This window comes from Lemur catta, chromosome 2, assembly GCF_020740605.2.
Source record: "Lemur catta isolate mLemCat1 chromosome 2, mLemCat1.pri, whole genome shotgun sequence".
Taxonomy (NCBI): Eukaryota; Metazoa; Chordata; class Mammalia; order Primates; family Lemuridae; genus Lemur; species Lemur catta.
Window position 1 is genome coordinate 20913 of NC_059129.1, and position 15557 is coordinate 36469.

Sequence of the window (15557 nt, forward strand, 5' to 3'; positions counted from 1 at the left end):
GTCCCTGGGTGACTGGTCTACAGACCAGGGGTCATCTTTGGGATGTCCAAGGTTGCCAGCATTTCTGGGGGTCTGTCTACAGACCAGGGCTCATCTGTGGACTCTCTCAAGTTCCTTAAATACCTGGGGGCCTGGCCTACAGACCAGGGCTCATCTGTGGCACTGTCCTATGTTGCCGAAATCCCTTTGGGTCTGACCAGCAGACCAGGGCTCATCTATTGTGATGTCCTAGATTCCCTAAATCCCTGGGGGGACAAAACTCCAGACCAGATCTCATCTGTGGGATGTCCCAGGTTCCCTGAATCCCAGGGGGGAATGCTATACAGACCACAGCTCCTCTGTGGGTTGTCTCAGGTTACCTAAATCCTGGGGGTATGTGGCCTAGAGAGCAGGTCTTATCTGTGGGCTGTGACATGTTCCCTAATCCTTGGGGTAGAGTAGCCTAAAGACCAGGGCTAATGTTTGGGATGTCCTATGTTCCCTAAATTCCTGGGTCAGTCTAGCATACACACCAGGACTCATCTGTGGGCTGTCCCAGGTTCCCTGAATCACTGGGAGGCCGGCCTACAGAACATTGCTCCTCTGTGGGCTATCCCAGATTCTCTAAATCCCTGGGGGGGGTGCTGGGCTACAGACCAGGGTCATTTGTGGGCTTTTCCAGATTGCCTAAACTCAAGGCCAGACAGGCCTATAGACCAGGGCTCAGTTGTGGGCTGTTCCAGGTTGCCCAAACCCCTTGGGGACTGGTTTACCAACCAGGGCTCATCTGTGGGCTGTCCCTGGTTCCCTAAATCTCTGGGGAGACTTGTCTATGAACCAGAGCTTTCCCAGGTTGCCCAAATCCCTGGGGGGAACAGTGAACCGACCAGGGATCATGTGTGGGATGTCCAGAGGTTCCCTAAATCCCTGGAGTACTGTCCTACAGACCAGGGTTTAACTCTGGGATGTCCCATGTTCCCTAAATCCCTGGAGGGAACTTATTTACAGACCAGGGCTCATCTGTGTGATGTCTCAAGTTCCCTAAATCCCTGAAGGGGCTGGCCTTATGACCAGGGCTCATCTATTGGGATGTCCCAGGTTCCCTGAATCCCTGGGGTACTGGCCTACAGACCAGGGCTCATCTGTGGGATGGACCATGTTCCATAAATCCCTGGGGAGAACTGGCCTATAATGCCAGGTCTCATCTGTGGGCTCTCCCAGGTTTGCTAAATCCCAGGGGGGACTGGCCCACAGAGCAGGGTTCACCTATGGGATGTTCCAGGTTCCCTAAATACCTGGAGAGACTGGCCTTATGACTAGGGCTCATCTATTATGATATCCCAGGTTCACTGAATCCCTGGGGTACTGACCTAAAAATCAGGGATTAACTCTGGGATTTTCTGGGTTCCCTAAATCCCTGGGAGTACTGGCCTACAGACCAGGGCTCATCTGCAGGATTTCCCATGTTCCCTAAATTTCTCAGGGGACTGGCCTACACACCAGGGCTCATCTTGGGATGTCCCAGGTTTCCTGAATCCCTGGTGTACTGGCCTACAAATCATGGCTTACCTCTGGGATGTTCCAGGTTCCTTAAATCCCTGAGAGGTCTGGCCTACAGATCAGGGCTCATCTGCAGGATTTCCCATGTTCCCTAAATCCCTTGGGGGACTGACCTACTCACCAGGGCTCATCTTGGGATTCCTAGGTTCCCTAAATCCCTAGGGGGACTGGCCTGCAGACCAGGACTCATCTGTGTGATGTCCCAGGTCCCTAAATTCCTGGGCGGACTGATCTATAGACCATGGCTGATCTGTGGGCTGTCCCAGGTTCTCTGAATCCCTTGTGGGACTGGTCTACAAACCAGAGCAGATCTGTGGACTGTTCCAGGTTGCCTAAATCCCTGGGGGTACCGGTGCACACACCAGGCCTCAACTTTAGGCTGTCGACTTTCCCTAAATCCCTGAGGGGCACTGGATTAAGGACCAGGGCTCATGTGTGGGCTGTCCCAGGTTCCCCAAATCCCAGGAGGACTGGTCTACAGACCAGGGCTCATCTATGTTATGTATCAGGTTTCCTAAATTACCTTGGTGGAACTGGTCTACAGACCAGGGCTCATGTGTGCGATGTCCCAGGTTGCCTAAATACCTGGGATGCCTGGGCTACAGACCACAGAAGATCTGGGGACTCTCTCAGCAGTCCCAAATTGTGGGCGACTGTGACAGCCTCTTAGGTTACCTTAATGCATGTCTTTCTTCCTTTTCTGTAAGAGATCAGGAACTTGCTGGGCAAGGCATCTAAGAAGGCTTTTTCTCCCTGGCTCCTGCACATCCCAGGGTGGGAACAGGACTCAGTGATGAGCGGAGGGCCACTGGAATTCCTGCACTGACCTGGAAGGGAGGAGAAGCCATTACCCATGTCTTCTTTGTTATCAGGTGTGGAGCATGTGTGTGATGGCTGGAGCCCTTGCTGATGTGGGCCAGGAGGAAGTTGCAGCAGCAGCTGTGGTAGGCAGGAGGAAGGCGATAGGAAACCAGGGTTGGCTCTCTCTGCCCACACAGGGTACCTCAGTCATTTCTGGACACATCCAGGCTCCTGTCTCCCACCCTGAAGTCTCACTCCTCTGAGCTACCCTGAGCTCGCCTGTCTGTAATGTGGCTACATCTACCCTATATTCTGTACTGAGGGAGGTGAATTGCATTAAAAACTTGAAAAATTTTAGGTAAAAGGGCTCCTCTCCTGTTTTGTATCCAAGTGTCTTCCCCAAACTTCACTTGAATTCAGAAGAGGAACATGCACACAGCCCCCGGGCTGTCCCAACCTCACACAGTCCTGTGTCACTGCAGGTGCCCTGGGCAAGGAAGTGGCCCAGGGTGTGCAAGGTTGAGAGTGGGCCCCCCGCCTCCTGGTCACTCCCTGACAGATACCAGCAACTGCGCCTGGGCAGACTCTGCACCAAGGTCACAGGTCACAGATTGTCCTGCAAGACTCCACCAACTGTGACTGCTCAGAATCCAGGCCAGGGTCACAGCTCATCCTGACTGCAGCAACTGCCCCTGCTCAGAGTCCACGCCAAGGTCAGAGGTCATCCAAAATTCAAATTCCAACTACAATGACATACCCACTTGCACACACTAGAAAGGCTATTGTTTAAAAAATTTAAACATATCTCCTGGCAAGGATACAGAAAACCTGGATACCCTTAAACACTGCTTGTAGAAATATAAAATGGTACAGGCTGTGTGTAAACTAGTTGAATCTTCCCTAAAAAATTTACATGCAGCATTACCATAGGTCAACAATTTCATTCCAAGGTACATACTCCAAAGATTAGAAAACAAGTGTTCAAACAAGAACTTGTACATGAATATTTATAACAGCCCTGTTCACAATAGCTGAAAGGTGCAAACAAACCAAACGTCTGTCAACAGATGGATGGATAAGCAAAATTAGGTATACCATAATCTGATATATTATTTAGACATAAAAAGGAAAGAGGAAACTGAAATGGAGCAGTAGTTACGGAACACAGTATGGCAGTACCTGAAAAATTAAGCACGGAATTCACTTACAATACAGTGATTCCACTTCTGGGTATATATTGAAAAGAACTGAAAACAGGGACTCGAACACCCACGTTCAAGGCAGCATTATTCACTGTGCCAAAAGGTGGAAGCAATACAACTGTCCAGTGACAGATGAGTAAATACACAAAATGTGGTCTATCCACACAATGAAATATAATTCAGCCTTAAAAAATGAGGAAATTCTGACATACGTGACAACATCGTGCTAAGTGAAATAACCGAGGCACAAAATGACAAAGAGAGTATGCTCTACTTATGAGGTAGCTGCAGTAGTTTCCAGGGACTGAGGGAAGAGAAAATATGAAGTAAGTGTTTAACGAGTACAGGGTTCCACTTGGGGAAGATGAAAGAAATTCTGGAGATGGATGGTGGTGATAGTTACAAAAAAACATGGACGAGGTTTGTGCCACTGAAGTGTGCACTTAAAAATGGTGAATGCTGTATGTATTTAATCATACAGAAAAAAGGAATGAAGTAATGATGTGTATCGCAACATGGATGAACCTGGAAAATATCCTAAGTGAAAGAAATCAGACACAAAAGGCCACATATTATATCAGTCCATTTGTATAAAATGTCCAGAGCAGGCAAATCCACGGTGATGAAAAATAGATTAGTGCTTGCCAGGGACGTGGGGGACAGGGAATGGAAAGTAACTTCATAACAGGCTTTGAGTTTCCTTCAGAGGAAGGAAAAAAAACATCTGTAACTATTAATAAATAGATGGTTGCACAACACAGGCAATGTATGACACTCCACTGAATTATATATTCACAAGTGGTAAAAATGGTGAAATTTTAAAAGGTGCTTTCAAATATTTATATACATTGTCATAATATGGACTAGGACTTTATCAATTAACTACATCGATTGGTGATGTAAACATAAGTGTGCAAACCTGAGATACCTTGCAACTGCTGTGCATGCACATGCGCACACATATGGCTAGAGAATTACAGTAAGGTAATATGTGGTTCAGTAAACTCTTATGAAATTTTCATGATCAATTGGGCCACTTGCCTTATATTGGACAGGGAGATTAAAATATTCTTTAGTAATTATCCCAAATATAAACCCTGTGTTTAGGTATTTCCCTGGTTGATATATAAACTGAAGGTGATTCTTACACATGATATATCAAATAATAATTTTTTCTTTTTTGGGCCAGGAGCAGTGGCTCACACTTATAATCCTACACAGTAGGAGGACGAGGTGGGTGGATTGTTTGAGCTCAGGAGTTTGGGACTGGCCTGAGCAAGAGTAAGACCCCATCTCTACTAAAAATAGAAAGAGACTGGATGGACAACTAAAGATATACAAAACAAATTAGCCGGCTATGGTAGCACATGCCTGTAGTCCCAGAAACTTGGCAGACTGAGGCAGAAGGATGGCTTGAGCCCAGGAGTTTGAGGTTGCCGTGAGCTAGGCTGATGCCATGGCACTCCAGCCTGGGCAGCACAACGAGACTCTATCTCAAAACAAAGAAAGAAAAAAAGAATGTTTTTTGCCTTTTGAAAAATCACATCATCCATTTTTTCTACTATTAGATATTACAAACTGCTGTGAGTTTAAGGGTCTAGCTGGGCAAAGCCTTACAAAATTTGCTAAGGGTGTCCACTGTGTGGACACTGACAGAATCCGAATAAAATCCCTGAGACACCAAACTCCTGCTGTGCACCTAAAAATGAAAGCAGAGTAGACTGCAGGCAGCTGGGGTAGACTGCATGGGAGAGGGTAGCAGGCAGGACCGCTCAGGGTCCGCAGGCCATGGCAGTCCTGTGCTGCTCAGGAGGAAGCGCTGCCCATACCCACCCTGGAGTCATCCCTGCTCTTTAGATCTGCCAAGGCTGGGAAACTGAGGGATAGTCTCAGAAGCAGTTCCAGAATAAGAAAACTGGAACCGAAGGGAAAGACACATTTTTCTCCCAGTTAGGAAAGGTGGTGAAGCAGGCCTGGTGGATTGGACTGTCAGGGAGAAAGGTGTATTTCCTGATTCGGGGTTAACGGTGATGACCTGGGAGCGTGTGGCTGCTGCAAAACACATGGTAAAACACATAGGAGTACTTACCATGAAGTAGCAGACCTTACACAGCAATGACGCTGGAGACTCTGAAGGCAGGACACAGAGGACTTTGCGCTGCAACAGCACGTTCCCTGGAAGGATGATACTCCCGTAAGGAAACTGCATTTATGAACAATGACCTGAACACCCTGCCAGTGAAACAGAGATGACAACAAACTCCCTCACAGAGGCTGAGCAAGACCCACGTCCAGCCAGAGTCTGATACCCCATTAGGGTGGAGAGACCACCGCTTGGACATCACACCCGTGGCCACCACGTCCTGGGCTTGGGGATCTCAATGTGGTGGAAAATGTGGGTTCCCCGTTTCCAAATATCCACACGGAGCCCCTCCCAGTTCTCTGAGGACTGGCCGCCCCTCAGCAGGCGGCTCCGGACAGGAAGGCGGTGCTCGTGGGGCTCGGACAGGAAGGTTTAACTCACCCTCGAGGCCTCATGTCTGAGTGGGGACAAGGAGGTCCAACTCGCTTCGGGTCTGAGGCAAGGCTGGCAGGCGCCAGGAAGGCGGCGCCTGCGGGGGCAAAGCTAACATGGCGGCACTGCGTCATCTCACGGCACGTGCAATGCTGCGTACAAAGCCTCGTGAAAACCCGCAGGGCATGACGGGTGCTCCGCCCTCTGCCAGCCCGCACCGGCACTGAAGCCCTTGGTGCTCATAGGGCGGGGCCTACAGTGGCGAGCACTTCCTCCTGGCCTTGCTGGGGAACCAGTTAAATTCCAAGTTCAGCGTCTTCGGAGCCAGGATCTGCAAATTCAAACTCAGGTGGCCTCACTGTCCTGTGTCTTTCAGAAAAAAACGGGAAGGAGGGAACAATTAAGGGAAAAACATATGGAATGAAATAAGTGTAGATATAAACTTTACAACTGACATCAAAATTCATTCAAAATCATCCTCAGACTTCAACTGCAATGCAAAACTTTACAGATTCGGGGAAGAAACAAAGAAGAAAATTTACATGGCCTTGGGTTTGGTGATGGGTTTTAACACACAACAACAACAAAAAGAATCTGATCCACAACAGAAAAAATAATACCATGGCTGTTATAATGTTCAATATTTATACTCTGTGAAAGACCAAGTTCAGAGAATAAAAAGACAAGCCAAAGAATGATAAGAAATATGTGCAAGATACATACTGAAGGAATAATTCACATTCTACATATAAAAAGAAGTCTTAAAACTCAACAAGAGTTTTAACACCCCGATTAAAAAGGGGTACATATCTCAACACACACCTGACCAAAGAAGATACATACATGGCAAAGAATCATACAAAGAGATGCTCAGCATCACATATCGTTAGGGAATAGCAGATTACAGCAGCAATGAGATACCACAGCACGCCTGCTAGAATGAATAAACTCTTTAAAAAAAAAAAAGGACAAACCATTGCTGGAGGAAGGGCAGGAATTCTCATTCATGGCTGGTAGAATGCATAATGGTATACAGTCACTTTGGAAGCCAGTGTAGAAGACTAGAATATGTCACTCCAAGATATAGCTCTTTTTATCATTGTTAGTATTTTGGACAGGGTCTCTGTCACCCAGGCGGGAGTGCAGTGGCACGAACGCAGATCACTGCCACCTTGAACTTCCAGGCTGAAGAGATCCTCAGCCTTTCAAGTAGCTGGGATTACAGGCATGAGCTACCACTGCCAAATAACTTTGTATGTGTGTGTACAGATGGGTCCTTGCTGTATTGCCCCAGCTAGTCTTGAACTCCTGGGCTCCATGGAGCCTCCTGCCTTGGGCTCCCAAAATGTTGGGATCATAGGCATGAGCCAACATGCCCAGCCCAATGTAAGCATTATTTTGAGCTGATAATTTTGAAACACTGCACACCCAGGAGAAGCGCTGAAAACAGGCCAGAAGTTACCTTTTTGTCACGGAAATTTACATCTGTGAAGGAGACCTACTTCCATTTGTAAAGGTGTCTCCCTCTCATACCAAGAAGAGAAGAATGACTATATCATGAGGGATTCTTAGCAATGCGGAAGGCAGGCACCACTTAAGTCTGAACAACAATGCTTGCTCTTGCTTACCTTGCTTTTCCTGGTTACCTCCTCAGTACTGACCCCCATGATACCCATTCTTTCTTTGTTTCACTTGAAGATAGTATGCAAGCCTGAACTCAGAGCCACCTCTTGGTGATTTAGTCATTTTTCCTGGCTGTTTCCTCCCATGCATACATAAAGAAAGCATTACTAAATTATACTAGTGAAAGCATGGTAATGTAAATTAAAATAAAACCCTAAGCCCCATGCCAACTGAATGGACCCCTCTTAGCCAGGCAAACCTCAGAGAAACCTTACAACTGAGTTCCAGGACTTTAGATACAAATGACCAGCATTTATGTTAGGAAAAAAATAAACATAGATCATAAGACTAACAAAACAGAATCCTTGTGACCAAAAGATACTGAATTATTAACAGGACCCAACCCCAACTCTAACACTAACCCTAACTGTAAAAACCCTAAGCCCTAACCACAGCTTTTGCCACTAAGATCAGGGACAAAGCAGAGATGCTCACTTTCACCTCTGCATACAACATTATACTGAAAAACAAATCTGGAGGTAAGACATTACATGACATCAAATTATATTACAAGGCTACAGGAACCCAAACACCATGGTACTGGTGTAAAAAACTGAGACTAATCCAAGAGAACAAAATAAAGAACCCAGACATTAAACCATCTACCTAGCACCAACTAACTGATTTTTGACAAAGCAGAAAACATGCACTGAGGAAAGGAAGCCCTATTCAATAAACAGCGCTGGGAAAATTGGATATCCATATGCAGAAAAAGGAAACAGGGTACCTCTCTCACTATATACAAAAATCAATTCAAGGTGCATTGAAGAGTTAAATGAAAAGTATGAAACCATAAAAATTCTAGGGAAAAAGTAGGCAAACCTTTTTAGACATCAGCCAAGTCAAAGAATTTATGACTAAGACCCCAAAGCCAAATATAGCAACAACAAAAATAAATCAACAGGACTTAATTAAATTAGGAAACTTGTGCACAGCAAAGGATATAATCAAAGCAGTGAATACACAGCCTACGGAATGGGCCAAAATATTTGCAACTATGCATCTGACAAAAGACTGATATCCAGAATATGCAAAGACTCAAACAAATCAGCAAGAAAAAAGTAAACATCCTCATCAAAAAGTGGGCAAAAGACCAGAAGTTTTTGAAAAGAAGATAGACAAACTGCCAAAAAACATGAAAAACTGCTAAACATTGTTAATCATGGAGAAATGCAAATTAAAACTACCATTAGGAAGCGCCTTGCCCCAATCAGAATGGCCATTATTAAAAAGACAAAAAACATGGCCAGGCGTGGTGGCTCACTCCTGTAATCCTAGCACTCCGGAAGGCCGAGGCGGGTGGATCGCTCGAGGTCAGGAGTTCGAGACCAGCCTGAGCAAGAGCAAGACCCCGTCTCTACTAAAAATAGAAGGAAATTATCTGGACAACTAAAAATATACAGAGAAAAAATTAGCCGGGCATAGTGGCACATGCCTGTAGTCCCAGCTACTCGGAAGGCTGACACAGTAAGATTGCATAAGCCCAGGAGTTTGAGGTTGCTGTGAGCTAGGCTGACGCCACGGCAATCACGCTAGCCTGGGCAACAAAGAGAGACTCTGCCTCAAAAAAAAAAAAAAAAAAAAAACACAAAAAACAACAGATGCTGCCACAGATGCATAGAGAAAGGAACGCTGATGCACTGGTCAGTCTACAAAATAGTAGAACCTCTATGGAAAACATTATGGAGACTCCTCAAAGAAAGAAATGTAGACCTACCATTCAATCCAGCAATCCCACTCCTGGGTATCTAGCCAAAGGAAATGAAGTCATTTTATCCAAAAGACACCAGCACCCAAATGTTGAGCACAGCACACTTCACAATTGCAAAGATGTGGAATCAACTTAAGTGCCATTAAATTCATAAGGGGACAAAAATGTGTGTGGGTGTGTGTACACACACACACACAAATACATGTATAAATATCACAGTGTGCTACTCAGCCATGAAAAGGAATGAAATACCAGCCTGAACAAGAGTGAGACCCAGTCTCTAAAAAAATAAAAATATTAGCTGGGGAATGTGGCATGTATCTGTAGTCCCAGCTACTCAGGAGGCTAAGACAGGAGGATCAGTTGAGCCCAGAGGATCACTTGAGCTTCGAGTGAGCTATGATCATGCCACTGCACTCTATCACGGCCACTAGAGGGAGACCCTATCTCAAAAAACAAAAGAGAATGAAATAATGTCATTTGCAGCAATGTGAGGGGAACTGGAGACCATTACCCTAAATGAACTATCTCGGGAATGGAAAACAAAACACCCTATGTTCTCACAAATAAGTGGGAGCTACTACGTGGATACACAGAGGCACATGGCAATATAAAGGACATGAAAACCTAGAAGGGGGAGGAATGGACAGTGGGTGTAGAATAAAAACTTGCCCACATGAACACTATATTCTGATGACGGACACACCACCACCTCTGACTTCAGCACTACACACATAGCCATGTAACAAAAATACTTGTACCACCTTAATTAGTATTTTGAAAGAAAAAAATAAGATTGCACTGACAGTTCTATACAGAACAATTAGAGAAGAATGGGAAATAAAAATGCATCCATACATGAATGGAAAGTAAATCTATTCACAGATTCCAAATCACATCACCTTAAATATAGAAAATCCCAAAGAATTCAAAAAATTTATTTGAACCAGCAAACAAAAACAGATAGGTAACAGAACAACCTTTCAATACACAGAAATCCGTTTTATTTCTGTACTCTGGTGATCAAGAACATGGAAATGAAATTAAGACAAAAATTCCATTTGAATTATATCAACAAAAATAACCCACTCGAGAAAAAAATTAACAAATGTGCAAGACCTGTATGTGGAAAACTACAAAACATTATTGAAAAAAGCTAAAGAAAATCTAAACAAATGTCAAGACACTCCATGTTCATCGACTGGAGACTTAATATGTTTCAAGATGGCCATACGGCACAGGTGATCTCAAACCCAATGCAATCCCTACAAAAATCCAAAAAGGCCTCTCGGCAAAAAGGGACAAACTGACCCTAATATTAAAATGGAATTTTAAGGGCATACAAATAACCAAAACCTTCTTGAAAAAGAAAGACAAACATGGAGGTTCACACTTCCCGATATTGAATGTTAAATTTTACTGCAAAGCAACAACAATCAAAATAGGATGATACTGGCATGAAGGTACGCACATAGATCAATGAAATTGAACTGAGGGTCCAGATATAAATTCATACCTCTATGGTCAATTGATTGTGTACAAGCCCTGAGGTCCCTAAATTCCACAAGCAATGTCAGACAACTATCCACACGCACAGGAATGAAACTGTACCCTGACAGCATACCAAACAGAAAAATTGACCTCAAAATGGTCCACAGGCCTAAATGTAAAAGGTGAAAACATAAACCCTAGAAGAAAACATGGAGATAAACTTTCATAACGTTGGGCATAAGAATGGTTTCTTTGATCTGACACCACAAGCACAGCCATTAAAGAAAAATTTCCTCAAAATTAAAAACCTTTGGAAATCCAAAGACACCACCCAGAAAGATGACAACTGACAGAAGCACGTTATATATCTGATGAGGATCTCCTATCCAGTATATATAAGTAGCTTTTAAGACTGAACAGGAAAAAGTCAAACAACCAAATAACAACATGGATAAAGAGCCTAAAATTCACACTACACACACACACACACACACACACACACACACACACACACACACAAAATAACAAATTGGCCAAAAAGCACATAAGAAGATATTACACGTTATTAGTTATTATGGTAATTCAAATTCCAAAAACAATGACATAACCACTCACACACGCTTGAAAGGCTATTGTTAAAAAAAATTAAAGATATCTGTCAGCAAGGATACAGAAAACCTGGATACCCTTAAACACTGCCTGTAGAAATATAAAATGGTACAGCCTGTGTGTAAACTAGTTGAATCTTCCCTCAAAAATTTACGTGCAGAATTACCATAGCTCAACAATTCCATTCCAAGGTACATACTCCAAAGGTTAGAAAACAAGTGTTCAAACAAGAACTTGTACATGAATATTTATAACAGCCCTGTTCACAATAGCTGAAAGGTGCAAACAACCCAAACGTCCATCAACAGATGAATGGATAAGCAAAATTAGGTATATCATAACCTGATATATTATTCAGCCATAAAAAGGAAAGAGAAAACTGAAAGGGAGCAGCTGTTATGGGCACAATATGGCAGTACCTCAAAAATTAAGCATGGAATTCACTTACAACACAGTGATTCCACTTCTGGGTATATACTGAAAAGAACTGAAAACAGGGACTTGAACACCCATGTTCATGGCAGCATTATTCACTGTGCCAAAAGGTGGAAGCAACACAAGTGTCCACTGACAGATGAGTAGAAAAATAAAATGTGGTCCACCCACACAATGAAATATAATTCAGCCTTAAAAATGAGGAAATTCTGACAAACGCAACAACATTGTGCTAAGTGAACCAACCCAGGCACACGACAAATAGAGTATGCTCTACTTATGAGGTAGCTGGAGTAGTTTTCAGGGGCTGGGGGAAGAGAAAATATGAAGTAAGTGTTTAACAAGTACAGGGTTCCACTTGGGGATGATGAAAGAAATTCTGGAGATGAATGGCAGTCACAGTTACAAAAAAACATGGACGTGGTTCGTGCCACTGAAGTGTGCACTTAAGAATGGTGAATGCTGGCCCGGCGAGGTGGCTGAGGCCTGTAATCCTAGCCCTCTGGGAGGCCGAAGTGGGTGGATCGCTCAAGGTCAGGAGTTCAAGACCAGCCTGAGTGAGACCCCGTCTCTACTAAATATAGGAAGAAATTATCTGGCCAAGTAAAAAAAATACATATAGCAAAAAATTAGCCGGGCATGGAGGCACATGTCTGTAGTCCCAGCTACTGGGGAGGCTGAGGCAGTAGGATCCGCTTAAGCCCAGGAGTTTGAGGTTGCTGTGAGCTACGCTGATGCCATGGCACTCACTCTAGTCCGGGCAACAAAGTGAGACCCTGTCTCAAAAAAAAAAAAAAAAAAAAAAAAAAGAATGGTGAATGCTGTAGTTACTCATACAGAAAAAAGGAATGAAGTAATGATGTATATCACAACATGGATGAACCTTGAAAACATCCTAAGTGAAAGAAATCAGACACAAAAGCCCACATATTATGATTCCACTTGTATGAAATGTCCAGAGCAAGCAAATCCACGGTGATGAAAAATAGATTAGTGCTTGCCAGGGACTTGGGGGACAGGGAAAGGAAAGTGACTTTGTAACGGGCTTAGAGTTTCCTTCAGAGGAAGAAAAAAAACATCTGTAACTATTAATAAATAGATGGTTGCACAACACGGGCAATGTACGACCCTCCATTGAATTATATATTCACAAGTGTTAAAATGGTGAAATTTTAAAAAGTGCTTTCAAATATTTATATACATTGTCATAATATGGACTAGGATTTTATCACTTAACTATATCGATTGGTGATGTAAACATAAGTGTGCAAACCTGAGGTACCTTGCAACTGGTGCGCATGCACATGTGCACACACACGGCTAGAGAATTACAGTAAGGTAATATGTGGTTCAATAAACTCTTATAAAATATCCATGATCAATTGAGTCATTTGCCTTTCATTTGGCAGGGAGATTTAATTTTTCTTTACTAATTATCCCAAATATAAATCCTGTATTTAGCTATTTCCTTGGTTTATATATAAATCAAAGGTGATTCTTACACACGATATATCAAATAATAATTTTTTGGGGGGGGGCCGGGAGCAGTGGCTCACGCCTTCAATCCTAGGCTCTGAGATGTCGAGATGGGTGGATCCTTTGAGCTCAGGGGTTCGGGACCGGCCTGAGCAAGAGCCAGACTCCATCTCTACTAAAAATAGTAAGAGACTAGCTGGACAACTGAAAATATATAGAAAAAATTAGCGGGGTATGGTAATGCATGCCTGTTGTCCCAGATACTTGGGAGGCTGAGGCAGAAGGATGGCTTGAGCCCAGGATTTTGAGGTCTCTGTGAGCTAGGCTGACACCATGGCACCCCAGCCTGGGCAACACAGTGAGACTGTCTCAAAAGAAAGAAGAAAAGAAAGGTTTTGAGCTTTGAAAAATCGCATCATCCACTTTTTCTACTGTTAGATATTACAAACTGCTGTGACTTTAAGGGTCTAGCTGGGCAAAGCCTTAGAAAATTTGCTAACGGTGTCCAATGTGTGGACAGGTTGACGGAACCCTAATAAAACCCCTGAGATACCAAAAGCCTGCTGTGCACCTAAAAATGAAAGCAGAGTAGACTGCCAACAGCTGGGGTAGACTGCATGGGAGAGGGTAGCAGACAGGACCGCTCAGGGTCTACAGGCCATGGCAGTCCTGTCCTGCTCAGGAAAAAGTGCTGCCCACACCCACCTTGGAGTTATCTCTGCTCTTTAGATCTGCCAAGGCTAGGAAACTGAGGGATAGTCTCAGAAACAGTTCCAGAATAAGAAAACTGGAACTGAAGGGAAACACACACTTTTCTCCCAGTTGGGGAAGGCGGTGAAGTAGGCCTGCTGGATTGGACTGTCAGGGAGAAAGGTGTATTTCCTGATTCAGGGTTAAAGAGGATGACCTGGGAGTGTGTGGCTGCTGCGAAACACATGGTAAAACACATAGGAGTACTTACCATGAAGTAGCAGACCTCACACAGCAATGACGCTGGAGACTCTAAAGGCAAGGCATAGAGGACTTTGCGCTGTGATGGCACGTTCCCTGGAAGGATGAAATTCCTGTAAGGAAACTACATTTATAAACAACGACCTGAACAGCCTGCCCGTAAAACAGAGATGACAACGAACTCCCTCACAGAGGCTGAGCCAGACCCCCATCCAGCGCAGAATCTGATACCCCATTAGGGTGGAGAGGCCACTGCGTGGACGTCACAACCGTGGCCACCACGTCCTGGGCATGGGGGACCACAGTGTGGTGGAAACTGTGCGTTCCTCGTTTCCAAATGTCCACACGGAGCCCCTCCCGCATCTCTGAGGACCGGATGCCCCTCAGCAGGCGGCTGCGGACAGGAAGGCGGCTGCGGCCAGGAAGACGGTGCCTGTGGGGCTCGGACAGGAAGGTTGAACTCACCCTGGGGGCCTCAAGTCTGAGAGAGGACCAAGAGGTCGCACTCCCTTCGGGTCTGAGGCCAGACAGGCAGGCGCCAGGGAGGCGGCGCCTGCGGGGGTAAAGCTAACATGGCGGCACGGCGTCCTCTCACGGCACGTGAAATGCTGTGTACAAAGCCTCGTGCAAAGCCGCAGGGCATGATGGGTGCTCCGCCCCCTGCCATCCCGCCCCACCTGTGAGCAGAGGTATGCGCCAGCTGAGACTCTGCCCTGTGTCGGGAGCCCCCCACTCCTGTTGGGAGCTGGGTTCTGGTGCAGACGGGGGCGGGGATGGAGAGAACTCCCAGCAGGCCCCCGGGGCCTTTTCCCCTTTGTTCCCTGCACTGCAGTGTGTGTGTGTAGGGCCCTGTCTCCCTCCCTGGAAACTACACCCCCTCCTCATTGTCATGTAGGGGCTGAGCCTAGAGACCGGCTGCCCCCCAGGTGGATGGGACTTGGGGATATCTACATGGGACATGCACACCGGGGGTCTGACGGTGGGGTCCCACCAAGGCACTCGCCCTATCCTGGGAGGATCAATGTGCCCCCCGCCTGCCCACTCCATGGTCAGCCTGTCGCCCTTGACAGTTTTTAGGGGCCAGAGACCTCTCCTGGGGGGCTATGGTCCCGACCCGCAGGGAGCCACTCCTGTTGTGGGTGGG

General features: G+C 45.3%; 1 long non-coding RNA gene across 2 annotated transcripts; it reads right to left on the reverse strand.

The window, feature by feature from the left end:
- Positions 1-5698: 5698 nt before the first annotated feature.
- Positions 5699-14901, reverse strand: LOC123631946. Of its 2 annotated transcripts, none has more exons than XR_006733260.1 (3): positions 14879-14901; positions 14424-14509; positions 5699-5717 (listed from the first exon to the last, which is right to left on the reverse strand). It is a non-coding gene; the product is annotated as an uncharacterized LOC123631946 (long non-coding RNA). The 2 variants fall into 2 exon arrangements; XR_006733261.1 differs by lacking the exon at positions 14879-14901 and adding an exon at positions 14604-14618.
- Positions 14902-15557: the final 656 nt, after the last annotated feature.